We start from the raw sequence: 14988 nt of genomic DNA, 5'->3' as shown, positions 1-14988 counted from the left end.
AAAGGCAGACATATAAGCTTCACTTTAGACACTTTACCATAAAGTTCTAATGAAGATACATGTATTTTAAAAATTATGGAGCTCCCACCCCGTACAGACTGAACGACAGAGCAACTCTCTCTCAGATCAAGGTTTATTTCACGTAAATTCGTTAATAAACACAAATGTTTTATATGTCTTAAGCAAGATAGAAATAAGAGCTTCATTTTAAATACATTACAATAGTCATATTTATAGCTCAAGTGAAGATACATATGTTTTTATAGTAGCGCTCAGTAGCTTGTCGGGCATGGAGTGCAGACGCCTACGCACTTGCCGATATATTGTATACGATACAATATACAAAGATACGCTAATAAAGCCTAAAATCTTATATGCCTCCAGAAAGACCGAGATATGAACATTATTATGATTGCACCAAATGAAATATATCATGTTCGAGAACAAAGATATATCAATTTTAAATTAAGTTTCGACTCTTGCTCGGGCGAGAGAGATGGGGGCGACTCTCGTCCCAACTATTGGAGATTCTGTCCACTAAAGACCCAAAGCTACTCAAACCCTCCTAGCATTATTTAAGTAATGAAGTAATATGGTATATTTACTCACTATAATGTGGGTGCTGAATGCAGAACATGAGAAAACATATATTTAATTCAAAGTAATATAATTTCATTATGAAATAAGTAAATAAGTAGCCTCAAAGGAAGTCGACGGTCTAAGCGTTAATGTTGTGGAGCGACTTATCCAAGATATATCGTTGTTTGAAAAGTGTTTGTTGGCATATCCAGTTGTCGCACTTCTCTGCACAAATTATCACAAATTTAAATTATAATGTTAACAAGTAGAATACGTATTTTTAATAAAATCTAACATAACTAGCCAGAAAACATTTAACATTTATTAAAAAATATATGTTTGGAAGTTAAATCGACTTCATAGGACAATAGTTTTGTTATATATACTCGTTATTCGTTGACATGCGTTCGCAACTTAAACTACTTACAACTACTACTGTACTTATGTAAAATCTCCCATGTCTCTTCGCTAATCTCACCGAACCCTACAGGCTCTGTGATATATTGTTTAATTAATTGAGACTCACTAATAAAGCTTATAATTGTATATGTTATCAAAAAGGCAGAGCTTAGTTTAGTTCATATATTATGCTCCCCATACCCATCCTATGAGCGATAGTGGAGTGTTACAGAGGCCCATAATGGGCTCAGGGACAGCCCCACAATTCATATAGCCAAGCAAGTTATAACCTTGATAAGCTAGTTACTAAAGTCAATGCACATTGTCACATCAACAATGGGCTCGAGACCGACCACAAGTACAGTTTATAATTTAAGCAACTGACATATATGGAGGGCTAGTGTCACAATTGATATGTTTATTCTACACATAACCCCCTCTTCCCCATCCAATGGGCAGCAGTGGATAGGTTACAATCAAGTCGTTTTTTGCGTTTTATTCAGAGATTAGATCTTATTGGGTGAGGAAAGATATTCATATTTTAAAGAAGGCTTCTTGGCTGATGCTCTCCATTGATGGAAAATATACAACCTTTTGAAAATCAATGTTAGTTTGATCTAGATATTGTAATTAACGAAAGTATTTATGTCATCAGAAAGGTAGAAATATAGGCTACATTTAAAATCCTTTGTCATAAATATAACTGAAGTGAAAACGAAGATATATGCGTTTTGATAGTTACTTGATGGCTAGCTCTGAGAGTGTGAAGCCTTGTACACCAGCAAATAAATTGTATAATTGGTTTCCATATATTTTAATTAATCTTAAAAATCTATATGTTAGAAGAAAGGAAAATGTAGCCGTTAATGTGACAACATTTAAAAATATATATCTCTTAAGTTAAATAAATAATACCACCTTATCGCCGGTGTCCGGACACATGAAAACTACCTAGGTATCAGTATCCAGCCAGGCGGGGATCACAGGCTGCACAATACTGATAAATTATGTAATGCACTACTTGTGGTCCATCTCGAACCCATTTATGATGTGACGACTTATAGTGAATTTTATAACTAGCTCATCAAGATTGTAACTTGCTTAGCTAAATGAATTGTGGGGTTCGGTCCATTCATTTTCTTTCTTTATTATGCACCCCCATAATACACATCCCGTGGGCGGTGGTGTAAAGGATTACAGAGGCACATAATCGGTTCAGGAACTGAACCCTCTAGTTCGTTTAGCTAGCAAATAACAATCTTTTGACGCTAGTTACAAAATTATTAATGTACACATACTTATGCATACATGTACATATTCATACGTATACATATATACATACACATATTTAATCACCCACACAAATACACACATCAGTAATCTTTTGTGTCACAAGTAATTCAACAAGAGGCTCACAACAGTCACTATACAAGGCACTTTACATCTATGAGGAGTCGCACAGTTACTAGTCTTGCTCCACACCCACCCAACTCGGCGGCAGCTTTACAGTCATGTGCTCCATACCCACCCAACTGGGCTGCAGCTTTACAGTCATGTGCTGCACACTTACTCAACTGGGCGGCAGCTTTACAGTCATGTGCATGCATTACCTACAGTAAGCAAATTTTGGATACTTCGCTAAGATTTCGGGCAGCACATCATTATGAATGAAGTACTTACACATTTCATGGACACTATTGATGTTGTTATCTTTAAATTCCGCGATTTTTTCACATTCCATTATATAATGACGCAAAGTATGCGAATAGTTCTGCTGACAGAGTTTACATTTAGTCAAATCTACATCATCAGATGTTACAAACTCCCAGAGGTACTTGTACCCGAGCATAAACCTAGCAGTGGTAACATCAAGAAGTCTGCTAACATTATTGGATGACCCATAGACTAGCGATTCATCAAAGTTTATACAATATTGTGAAATTGAGTCAGTGTATTAACACAAATTGGTAAATCATAAATATTGTAAGTTAAGAATCTGATGCATATGTGTGTGTTGGGGGGGGGGGGGGGTTATACCCTTGGTAAGCGAGAGAGGAAAGTAACCTTAGACGTACTGCGGTCAATGTGGGGGGGGGGGGGGGGTCAGAGTCAAATTCACCCTCCAACATCTGGGCATAGTACCACCAGCCTCCACAACACTCCATCAGCCTCCAGCTGATGCTTATAGATGCCTCATCTAACCTCACCTATGTCACACATTAACCTACAGTTCCTGTGATATTTAAACTCCTCACAGTGGCGTCTCACCAATATAAACTGTATTGGATTTTGTCCAGAAATAGCTATATGCTGACTGGACGTGTATGTATGTATGTATGTATGTATGTATGTATGTATGTATGTATGTATGTATGTATGTATGTATGTATGTATGTATGTATGTATGTATGTATGTATGTATGTAAGCATGTATGTATGTATGTATGTATGTATGTATGTATGTATGTATGTATGTATGTATGTATGTATGTATGTATGTATGTATGTATGTATGTATGTATGTATGCATGTATGTATGCATGTATGTATGCATGTATGCATGTATGCATGTATGCATGGATGGATGGATGGATGTATGTATGTACGCATGCATGTATGTATGGATGTATGTATATATGTACGCATGTATGTATGTATGTATGTATGTATGTATGTATGTATGTATGTATGTATGTATGTATGTATGTATGTATGTATGTATGTATGTATGTATAGTAGTGAAGATCGTGCCACATAGAGCCACCTGTGTATGGAAATCAGATAAGAAAATCAGAAGCGGGGAGCCACATAGTGCCACTCCATATTAGGTCACCCAAGGTGTGAGTGGTAGCAGTCGAAAAAACAGTGACGATAGGTATCTATTATGCGCCACTATGATCATGTTCATTTATACAGTAAAGTATGACAATATATTTAAGTAAAAATGAATTTATTTGTATAATAAACACTCGTGGGTGAGTGCCAGTTATGTCCCCCACATTCCTCTATGGGGCAGGTGTAAAACAGGTTCCTCCCGGTGAGGGTGGTCGCCCGTACCCTTCCTCGCACCTAATGGCCTTGACTTTACCGTAACAGAGTTCCACACCCAGCGGAGGTCGAGTGGGTCTTATATAGGGGTATTAAATTATAAATCTCCTCCAGGGGTTAAAAAAAATCAAAGAATTTATTAATGTTTTATTAGGTACAAATCACAAATGATGTATAAGAAGTTAATTATGACCCCTATCCCTCTCCCCCCTCCACCTCCCCTTCCTCATCTGAGTAGAATTCTGACGTCTCCCCATCCGTCGTGAGTGGGGGGAGGTCTTGACCCCCTCCCCCCTCTCTTGGGGGAGTGGGGTGAGTTGGCTGGTTGCCTTTTGGACGACTTTCCTTCTGACTCTCATCTGAAGTGTTCTGGAAAGAGATGGGGAAAATAATTTATAGGACTATATCTTTTATTTGAAAAATATTCTATTTCCTCTAAGAACTGCTAGTACATACCTCTCCCCCTGCAGGAGCGACCTTGTGTCCTCTACAGCAGGCATCATCAATTAGGGTACGTAACAGCATCTTGTTTGGGGCAGACCTTCCTCGTAGAATTACTACTCTACAAATGTGGACAGGTCCTAAGAATTGCACTGAAAAAAAAGAAGAGGTAAAATAGAGGTTGAGCAAACTTTCTATTGTGGGAAAAAAAATAAATCTTTACCAGAAAGTGAGGGTAATACTAACCAGGCCCTTCAAGGACTTCAATCTTCCCTGCGTGTGTTTCTGGGGAGACGCCTTCCATTTGTAGGATAAGGGGGATGGGGGTCTTCTAGGGAGGTTGTGGGGTGAGAGGGGTTTTATATGGGGGTAATCCCCCTGTTAGGTGGGTTGCCTAGCTAACAAAAATATTCTCTACACCACCTATAAGAACCAACCCTTACTCCTCTACAAAAAGTCCTAACACAGTGATGTTTCATAGGAAAATATCGTCTCGCATAAGCGAGGGCACGTTTATCATTTAATTTTAAACTAACGCTTGAAAATACATTATGTAAGTAATGTACTGTTGAAGGCAACCCCAGGTGACTCACCCTATGGACGAACATTACGCAATACAGTCCACAAGTAAGGGTAAAATCACTCTGGAGTCTGTAGCACATTCCAAACACCTTTGTTATTGTGTTAGTTTTAATAAATCCTTGAAAATAATGTCCATAAGTAACCGCCGACATTGCATAACTATCGAAAAAAAACATTCGATGTTTAACTTTATCAACATAAATAGCTACCCAATGTCCCATAGTTAATCTGCTGTGTGATGGTAAAATATTAGTTATGAGAACAATAGGTTTTCTTGATGAGATATTTAAATGTTCTATTTCATCAGCATTATAACAACCTAGGTAGAGTGCTCGATCCCCTAGATTATTTTTTAAATTAATATTTATATCATTACAATTCATTATGTTTTTAAGCTCGCACGTCACACAGAACAGTTCTCTGTCCGTCGATGGATAGTACCCCGGTCGTTTCCCCAAACAGTAAAACCAGTCTGTTATATGTAACACCACCGCCAAACTGAAGCTCCATATGCAAGTTGCCAGATTTCTCCACAGGGAGGGAATCCTTTGTTTGAATGGTGGTTAAGTCAAAGGCGAATATCGATCTTCCCTTATTAAAAGTGTCATAGGCTAGAAGTGAATCACGCTCTAAGCCTAATGTCTTCAAAGTTTTGTAATAAAGGCGGGCATAATGATTGTCGAAATCACCACCAATTCGGTAAATTGCGTTATTGTTCAAATACATGGCAATATTTTTCAGTTTTGCATTTTCAAAATATAATCCATTACCTTGGTGAAGGCCAGCGAAATAATTAATTGGCACAATTACCATGAATATCCTGTGAGGAATTACTTGCGCCCAAGGCTGATCAATTAAGAAACTAGTTTGATTCCCTGCTAGGACATATGTTTTAGAAATGGTTTTATTGAAAGTATAGCTTATGGGGTCGGGGGATGCTAACAGTGAGCTGTTTAAGGCTAGGTAAGCACTTGGGTAGGGGAACACACGTGTTACCCACAACTTAGCATAATCCATATGCAGCCGATACTTAGAGCCATCGTCCACACTTGTATTTAGCACCCAAGCATGTGGGGAGTGCTCCAATCTTAGGCGCACATCTATATTATCTAATATGTATTGGTCTAGGGTTGTTACGTCCAATAGTAGGGGAAAACACATTGACAATCCTTTACCTTTTAAATCGGTCATAAATTTTTTATCCTTGGCGGTTGCCCCAGTAAAAAATGTATTAGTAAATTCGTTAGGGATTACACCATCATCACTCCAGTCCCTACGAAAGGCTCCAATCCTCCCCAAGGAAGACATTTTTGATGGAGGCATGGAGGTAATTAATTTAATAAACGACCAATAATTAAAATTAGAATTTGTTTCAACTACCTGCTCTCCTAAAAACACCTGAACACCTTTAAACATGGTATTTGACAACCCATTAACAAATTCCACATGGTCATCCTCTTCCAATTTTGTGGTATCGTCATCTTTCGTTAAAGATACCTTAAAATCTATAACAATATTAGCTAAATCTAAGAAGGCGCCCTGGGTTCCAGGGATGCGGAATTCTAAGTAATTATCCCGCAAACGTTGATTAATAGGGAGGTTAACAGGTAGAATGTCTATTTGCTGTGTGGAGGCAATTGAACTCTCCACATTACGTATTCTGTTACTTCTAGGAAATTGGTCAATAATACTGGAAGTATAATATTCTACAGGGATTTTCAACCCAGCTCCACTAGCCTCCGCCATGATCTCCTCCGAAAGGTGAAGTATGACTGCTTACTGTAGTGAAAATACATCATTTTTATACCCAAGGGCTCGTTTACATTTATTATTTTTATTTTTTCTTCTCCTAGAGAGTCTTTTAATTTTCCCGCCTGCTACCAATTTCTTCCCCACAGTCTTAAGAGCATCAATACCGTGAGTTCTCAGAGCGCTCTTTACATCCCGTCTACCACTGGTTAAATCACCAAGAACATTTTTCCCAAAATCGATAGCAGTCGGCGTTACAGTTTTCATGAAAAATGGTATGGCTCGTCGAGCCAAGCCGGCTAAGGTCCCAAAAAAACCACCACCAGATCTGAGATAAGGCGCTTGGAATGTGCGTATGTCATTCATCGCTCCCCCCCTCACCCCGTATCTCCCAGAGAGGGGGGAGAAGATCTCCCCGTACTCCTTCTGGGAGGGTGTGTGGAAAGGTACTCGCATCCCGACTCCTCTTCTTATAATAACCGATGATGTGGGTAAACACTTCTATATATATATATATATATATATATATATATATATATATATATATATATATATATATATATATATATATATATATATTTATATTTATATAGATTATATTGTTATACCTTAGGGCGGAGGTGTAAGACTACCGTAACCGACCTCCCATCTTCAAAACTAACCTTTCGTCCAAACTGATCTGTTATCTTAATACTCACCTTCTCCAACGTGTTAGTATTTAATGACTTGTACACTAGGGGATGAGCCCCTCTAGAATAAGAGTCATGATAATTGATTGCATCTAAGATATTTACAATTTGTCCCCCGTAACGATCCGGCTCGATGACGTCACTATAAATGAGTAAATAGTCACAACCTCCGTCATTGTCTGGGGGGAATGAGGCCACGACCTTGGAGGCTGCTGTAATGTCATCTGATTTTGCCTGATAAATGGTGTATTTGCGACTGCTGTCAAAACCAAGTACATTAGCTATTCTGTGTTTAAATTGAAGACTAAGAGAATATAAGGAACCAGTGCCTTCATTGTTAAGAGTGGAGGCTAGTAATACTCGCTCTAAGGATTGATCATAGGTGAGGATTGGTTCTCTTTCTGAGAAGTATATTTTGAAATCACCTCGGAAGCTAAGCTTCATGTCGGTGATTATTTGTCGGCTAAGCTCACTCGTGATGAATGTGATGTTTCTGGATAATATGTTGGTTTTGGGGAGGAAGGTGTAAATGAGGTGTTCTGGGCTTTTAGAAAGAGTTCCTCGCTTAAAAGTAGCATAGACGTCTATACCAGACTCCCCCTCATCCTTGATGATAGCGTTAATTCGTCTGGGTAGGAGTATGTTGACTAAGGCCACTTCATGTTTAATGGAAGGGTTTAAATGTAGAGTGGGGATGGTGTTTGTAAATGCTGAACTTGTGTTGTTGTATATATCTTCTTGGTCGAGGCTAGTGAGGTATATGTAGTGTTCCTCGTCCATTGTTATCTTATGTACTGACTGGGGTGGGAATAAAACATCATTACTTATATTTTATTTTATTAATCTACTAAGGAAATATTACTTTTAAAAGAACTACAACAGGGGGAACTACATTTTGTTCCCCCCATAACAAATTACATATAAAGAGCAGCAGCTTTTGGTACTGCTGTCGTCCGCTGCTGCCGCTGCCGCTGCTGCTGGGGGAGCTGTTGGTACCACTGACACCGCTGCCACCGCTGACGGTACTGCTGCTGCTGCTGCTGCCACCGCTGGAACCGTTGTAGTTGGTGGTACTGCTGCCGCTACCGTTACCGCGGCCGGCGATGATGGTACTGTTGCTGCCGCTGTCACCGCCGGAACTGCTGTAGTTGGTTGTACTGTTGCCGCTACCATTACCGCTGACAACACTGTCACCGTCGTCGGTGGAGCTGCTACTGCTATCACCACCGAAGCTGTTGTAGATGGAGGTACTGCTGTTGCTGCTGCTGCTGCTGTTACTGACTGCGGCGGTGCTGGCACCTCTTCTTTGAGTGTTGATGGTTACAGCTTTCGTTGTTTTTTCGGTGATGAAGATAACAGGAATATTTCCTGTGACTCTCCATCGAGGATGGTGTCAATACGATGATTTGAGAGGGGGTCGAAGTCAATAGTGGTTTCGATCCGTCGTTTGGCTGTGCCAGATGTTGTGGGTGGGGGTGGAGCAGCGCTGGAGGTGGATGAGTACTCTTGTAGGTGTCTCTTCTTCCTGGGGGTGGCTGGTGGTGCTGGTGGTGTAGAACGAGAAGAGCTTCCTGGGGTGGTGGCACCCTCCCACACCACTGCATCTAGGGTGATAGTTTTACTATCACCCTCTCCCCTGGGATCATCATTCGGGAGGGGTACCATCGATGGGGTGACGGTAGAGGGACGTTTGAGGATTACCAGCTCCTTGTTATGCTTGGCCAGCTCAGCGTTGAGCGAAATGAGCATGGGCCCGACGTCCTTGTGCCAGTTGTCCATGCCATCACGGGAGGCCCCCAGCCCATGGGGTACCACCAACCGAAACATGGTTGGAGTTCTTACCATAAGATTGCCAACCTTTGTTAGGGCTGTTTTCAGCCAGTATAGCCTATTTTTGGCAGTATCCAGGGTGACATTGGTGATGTAGTGGATGTCGGCGGAAGACTGCACTTGCTCCTGAGCTATAGGGTTGGACTCGAAGGGTGCTCCTGCACCGAAAGCGGAAATTAGCGCCACGATGGTGGGGCGGAAGAACAAGACTGGCTCTTCGACAATGTCTTGACCGTCGGAGGGTAGGGGAGCTATCTTCACTTCAATGTCCCCTGGGGTAGACCGGTAACGTATTGTGGCCCTGTTGACACGAGTCAGTCCTTCACGTTCCACACGGGCATAGTTGTAACATTTCCATATTACACTTGCCAGTCCATTGGGACGCACAACAGCAGCGGGGAGATCGTAAACGATCACATCACCAACCCCAAAGGCGTGGGTGTCGGTGATGTCGCTGTCTATTGACTTAATGGACGATAAAGCCATGGCGGAGGGGCGGTTGAGAGGAACGAGAGAGAGTCGTCGTCCACTATGGTGACCGAGGGTGACGGTGGAGGCCTTTAAATACACCTGTGTCCCCCACCTGGAGGGGGAGGAATGTAGGGGTGTGGGGTAGAGGCTGCCTTCCTTACCTTAAAAGTCCATACACACTCCATCCAGTCTCGAAGGCTGTAATCTGGTCTCGATGTTGGAAGGTTAATTTTTCCATTTGCCATATCTCCGTCTGGATTTCCTGGGATGAATATTCTTCATAACGTTTCACCGTCTCTCCAAATGACTTAAAAAACCGTTCTGGAGGGGCACTCAACACAAGACGGTCATAACAATCCCACAATGCATATATCAATCTACATTTGTGTTCGACATACTTGTAGTACCGCTGAGTAGCAACCAACTTCTTTAATAAGGGAGATTTGTCTTCTGGGGGTGTAGCTGGGGGAGGAGTGGGTCTAGAAGCTTGCTCCATGGTGGATATGCAACTGAATATGGTGGTCTTTAAGATGGCCTTCATATAGGTCTTCAATACGGCTCCCAATGGGGTCTCCTATGGATACCCCTCCCCCCTTTTAACTGTGATCTGGCGCGATAATTACGTATGAGGGTTGGGTCTATGCCAGCCACCCTCAGTAAAACCCTTACATCTTCCTTGTCACTTGCCCTAAATTGTCCCTTTGTGAAGGCTAGAGTTTTAATTATATCTAAAATATTTAAATTTTGTACAGGCTTTAATAAATTTCCGCGACTATCCCACATCACCTGTTGGCTGTTTTGTCCAAACATGTTCAATAATGCTTTGACATGAGGAATTTCCTCAATTTTAAAATTCACATTTATTAAGTTGTCCAGACTTGGATTTTGGGGTGTGATGGTGGCTTTATGTGGGGTGTGGCCAGCAACAATTACTTGAACTTCAGGCGGGAGGATGGAATGTCCCCTTTTTTTATTTATTTTTTTTTAAAAGGCGATGGTCGCGCCGGGCAGCCCGCGTTTTTTTTTTCTTTTTAAGGGTGGTGGCGGGCGACGGTCGCCGGGGGCCCCAATGTCATTTAAAGGGTGTGTGACCAGCCCCGCCCGTCTGGAGGTGCTACTACGGCAACACCACCCACAGCCCGTTGTTGTCAGGTGGGAGGAAGGAGTGTCCTCTTCCCCCACCCCCCCATCACCCCTACCAGAGTCGCAGGTGGGTAGGTTACGGGCTCCCCCAATATTATTACTTGAGTTGGATTCGTTTTTTAAAGAGAAGGACATACTTTCACTACCATCACCTCCGGGGGAGGGCAGGCCCACCGCATTAGGAGGTGATGGTGAGTTCTTGTTTTTATTAAATAAATATTTTTCAGCTATGAATCGTGGTACCAGGCAATATTCTTTCACCATTTTATTCTCTCGTTACTTATTTACGCAATTACCTTATTAGGGAGGAAATTAACGATACAGCCAAAGGTAGCAGAGCTGCTAATATCGCCCCACCACGTCTGGAGGTCAGTATGAGCTTCTTTTTGTATAAAGGAGTTTTCTTACGCGCTACAGATCGTATGTCATTCTGATATCTCTGTAAGCCATTAATTATCTGAGGTTGAACTGGGATGTTTCGTTTCAGAAAATTGGCAAAAATTTCACAAATTGATTCAATTTCCTGCCGTTTTAAAGTCTTGATTAGTTTATTCCGCTTCTTGGGTGATAAATTGTTTAACAAAAATAACAACTGATGATGTTTCTCTATGAGAGAGTCCTCTTGAACTGTCATTTTTTGTTAAATTTGACGATGTCTTGAGCTTTAATCCAGCTATTGGCAGAATCTGGGTACCCTCTCCATTTGACGAAATATTCTCTGTGTCCTTTCGATGTTTTCCTAGACTGTAATACCGTTACAGGAAAATAGTCTGGGAGGGATGTTGGAATCAATTCCTGCTCATAAAACATGCCACTGATCGACTCGTTGTTTAAATCTTTGATTTTATATGTCGGGATTGGATGTGTTCTGTCAATATGTGACACTACAAATATTTCTTCTGTATTTTGGTGCCAAAAGCCTTTGTGAAATATATTCCTGCGCTTTGCCAATCGCACATGCTGTCCAGGGTGCAACCGTGGACTGATGGCAGTTATGGAGGAGTCATTGTTTAAATACATAACCTTAAACTGTCTTCGTATATCTTCAATATTTTGCAACTTATGAATGGCATGAAGAGTATTTTTTAGCATCCTGTGGAATGTGTGGTTGTACACGTCCACAACTTTAGGGAGGATGTGGATGTATTTTAATGAATTAGCTTGAGTCATATAATGATACAGTTTATGTTTTAAAGTTCTGATGGCTCGCTCCACTATGCTAGATTTCATTTCCGAAAATACACTATATAATTTAATATTTTTCTTATTAAAATAATTTTGAACTGACTTGTTGTAAAATTCTCTACCTCGGTCAGTGAATATCCGCCTTACACCGAGAAACTGAGGCGTTTCCTCTAATATCTTCTTCAGAGCGACTAACACTTCACTCGAATTTCTTGTTTTTAAAGTTTGAGTCTGCATTAGGCGGGAATAAACATCGACACAAATTAAAATATATTTAACACCATTATTGTATTTGTGGGAACCGACCTGTGAGATTTATATTTGTTTAATTTATATGAATTTATATTTACGTTAATTTATATACTTCGATAGCAATTTGTATAATGATAAGTGGACTGTATTTCTGCAATAATCTCATAATCTCACAAATCGATCCTCTACACATTAGAGGGGGTTTAATAGTTTATATATATGCAGCCAATCAAACTACAGTAACTACATACATTGAAGAGGTTCCTTATCTTATAGTACAGCAGGTTAGTCCACCAGGTATAACTAGGGTGTAGACACCAAATTATCCTCTTTGAGGTAGCTTCCATATCACCCAGTAACTGGTGCACAAATCTTGCATCCTCGTCTTGACCTGTCAAAAGTGCGCTAGCTGTGAAGCCAGATACCTATATATGACAAGTATATCAGAGAAAACAGTACATGGAACATGAAGACCTGGCTTAATTACCTTTAGTTTGAGGCGATTTCGCGATCTAACCGGGTCACCCTATATCCTGACATTAATGGCCATAAATGAATGATAAACGGGTTTCGGATAGACTTAACTTGAATTGTAGACATCGTGTTGGAGATGGTACCTTTGGTTTCCATAACACTACGTCCAAGTAAAATTAACAGGAGCCGAATTTGCTCCCGTGTGAGCCTCTGGTCTCATATAACAATGGCTGCATCTAACACTCCATTCTATTGACGTTACTGGCCGACATTGTCCAGATATGATAGGAGCTAAATTTGCTCCACACGTCTCGGAGGTGACACAACAATGGCTGCCCTCTTTCCTCACTCTGACGCCTGGCTTACATTGTCCAGATTTCAGAACGTGATAGAAGGGTCACATTTACTCTACTTTAATATTGATAATTAAGTTAATTTATATAAGATGTTTTTATGATGGTAAAGTCCAAAGACTTATGTATTTAAGAATAATTCCCAGCAGAATAGCTGGTGAATTATAATAGTATGTGGTGATGATATCCCGTTTTCTATAGACGGTAATTCCACTACAAGTTACGTTTTCTATGGGTAACTTGTTGGTAATACAGCTATTATCTGTATGATATATTAAATGGTGTCGGATTTTCCGACATAATTCCCCAGGGGGCTGCTCACGGGTCGAAGTCCTCTTTAGAACAGACGAACACCGATACTCCTCCTTCGAATTATTAGATTAATTTGATGTTAGTAGTTAGTAATCACACATTTGTGCGTCTGTTCGTACAGGACGGATGTCCCGTACTAGAGTTGCAGGGGTTAGAAGTCTAATGCGATTTCATTTCCCTGTCAACTCTTGAAAGGCTAATATTCAAGCCTTATTACATATTATTTAACCCAGAAGACTGGATGTGATCAAGTACTACAGTCAAGTATGATTCAGGGACTGCAGTGAGATCAGTGACATAGATATAACTTGAAGTTTCTTCAGGTAACTGTTCACTGATATATAAACACTGAGGCCCATGGAATACATCTTGATTAAATAATAAATGTATCAAATCAGTCATCAGATTTATTGGAGTTTAATTTAGTTAATTGATTCAGAAGATTGAATAGCTCATCATTAAAGTAAAGTATGGTTCTGAGACTGCAGTGGGTTCAGTGACATTGGTCGCAGTGACTTGTAGCTGTTTTAGGCTACTGTTCACTGATTTGCCACTGAGGCCTCATGAACTCATCTTCAGCTTTAAATGATGATACTAACATCAACCTCTGTTACTATAGTCAGCTGTAATCTCCTTAGTATAATGCTACTGGAGAAATATAATCAGCTGACAAATTCAGATTTCTACTGGTATTGTTTATCTGCAGGCATAGGTCTCCTCAGGCTTGATACTGGGCCTGAGAGTAATTTACCTCCTGCAGAGTTTAACATGGTTATACCCTGATATTTAGTAGGGCTACCGATGAATCGATGGTAGTAGTCTGTCCCCACAAGGACAGCCATTTGGCATTTGATTTGCTCAAATTTACCTGCAGCTGCTTGATAATAGCTTTCCAGGTCAGCATAATCAACTGTTGATTGTTGTGACAAATCTTCACATTTCTTGATCTGTCTTGTTAAGTGGCCTTTAAGACCTGCAAGGGTTCTTTTCATTCTCCCTGCATTATCCATACTGGCTAGTTGGTGAAGCCTTGTGGGGCTTGTACTTGGGCTGCTCATAATACTGAACAAGCTCTAATGGTAGCCTAGGGTAAATTTTGCACTCACTAGGCAATAATCCTACCTCTACTAGAGGTTAGCACTTAAAATTAATACACATTATATATATATACAATCATACACACTAATGATTTGAGTGATAAACCAGTGTCACTGGAAGTACCTTTAGGTTAGCTCTTCTATATCACCCTAGGATGGTAGAGACACTAATTAATCACTCAAAGGTGTAATGATCATAAGTAAATTATTATATATACACAACTCAACTCGAGTTGATAAAAATTACACCCAAAATATGGTCTGGACCATTCATTAATGGTGTTAGATTATTGAATATAGTACAACTGACTATGGTAATAATGGGACTAGGATGAACAATAATAGTTCAACTAGTCAATGGTAATATCCTACCCTGTTGTGGGT

At 40.4% G+C, this 14988-nt stretch overlaps 1 long non-coding RNA gene across 1 annotated transcript in view; it reads right to left on the bottom strand.

Moving 5' to 3' along the window:
• Window positions 1–4274: 4274 nt before the first annotated feature.
• Window positions 4275–14988, bottom strand: part of LOC138357738 (uncharacterized) — a 275493-nt gene continuing 264779 nt past the window's right edge. Inside the window, exons 2-3 of the long non-coding RNA XR_011225121.1 lie at window positions 4483–4619; window positions 4275–4395 (exon numbers count right to left, since the gene is read on the bottom strand). This is a non-coding gene — a long non-coding RNA (uncharacterized lncRNA). The remainder of the gene's footprint in view (window positions 4396–4482; window positions 4620–14988) is intronic.

The sequence above is a fragment of the Procambarus clarkii genome, chromosome 80 (assembly GCF_040958095.1).
Source record: "Procambarus clarkii isolate CNS0578487 chromosome 80, FALCON_Pclarkii_2.0, whole genome shotgun sequence".
NCBI classification, from domain to species: Eukaryota; Metazoa; Arthropoda; class Malacostraca; order Decapoda; family Cambaridae; genus Procambarus; species Procambarus clarkii.
Note: the sequence above shows the minus strand (reverse complement) of the source record. Positions and strands in the feature narration are given on the sequence as shown.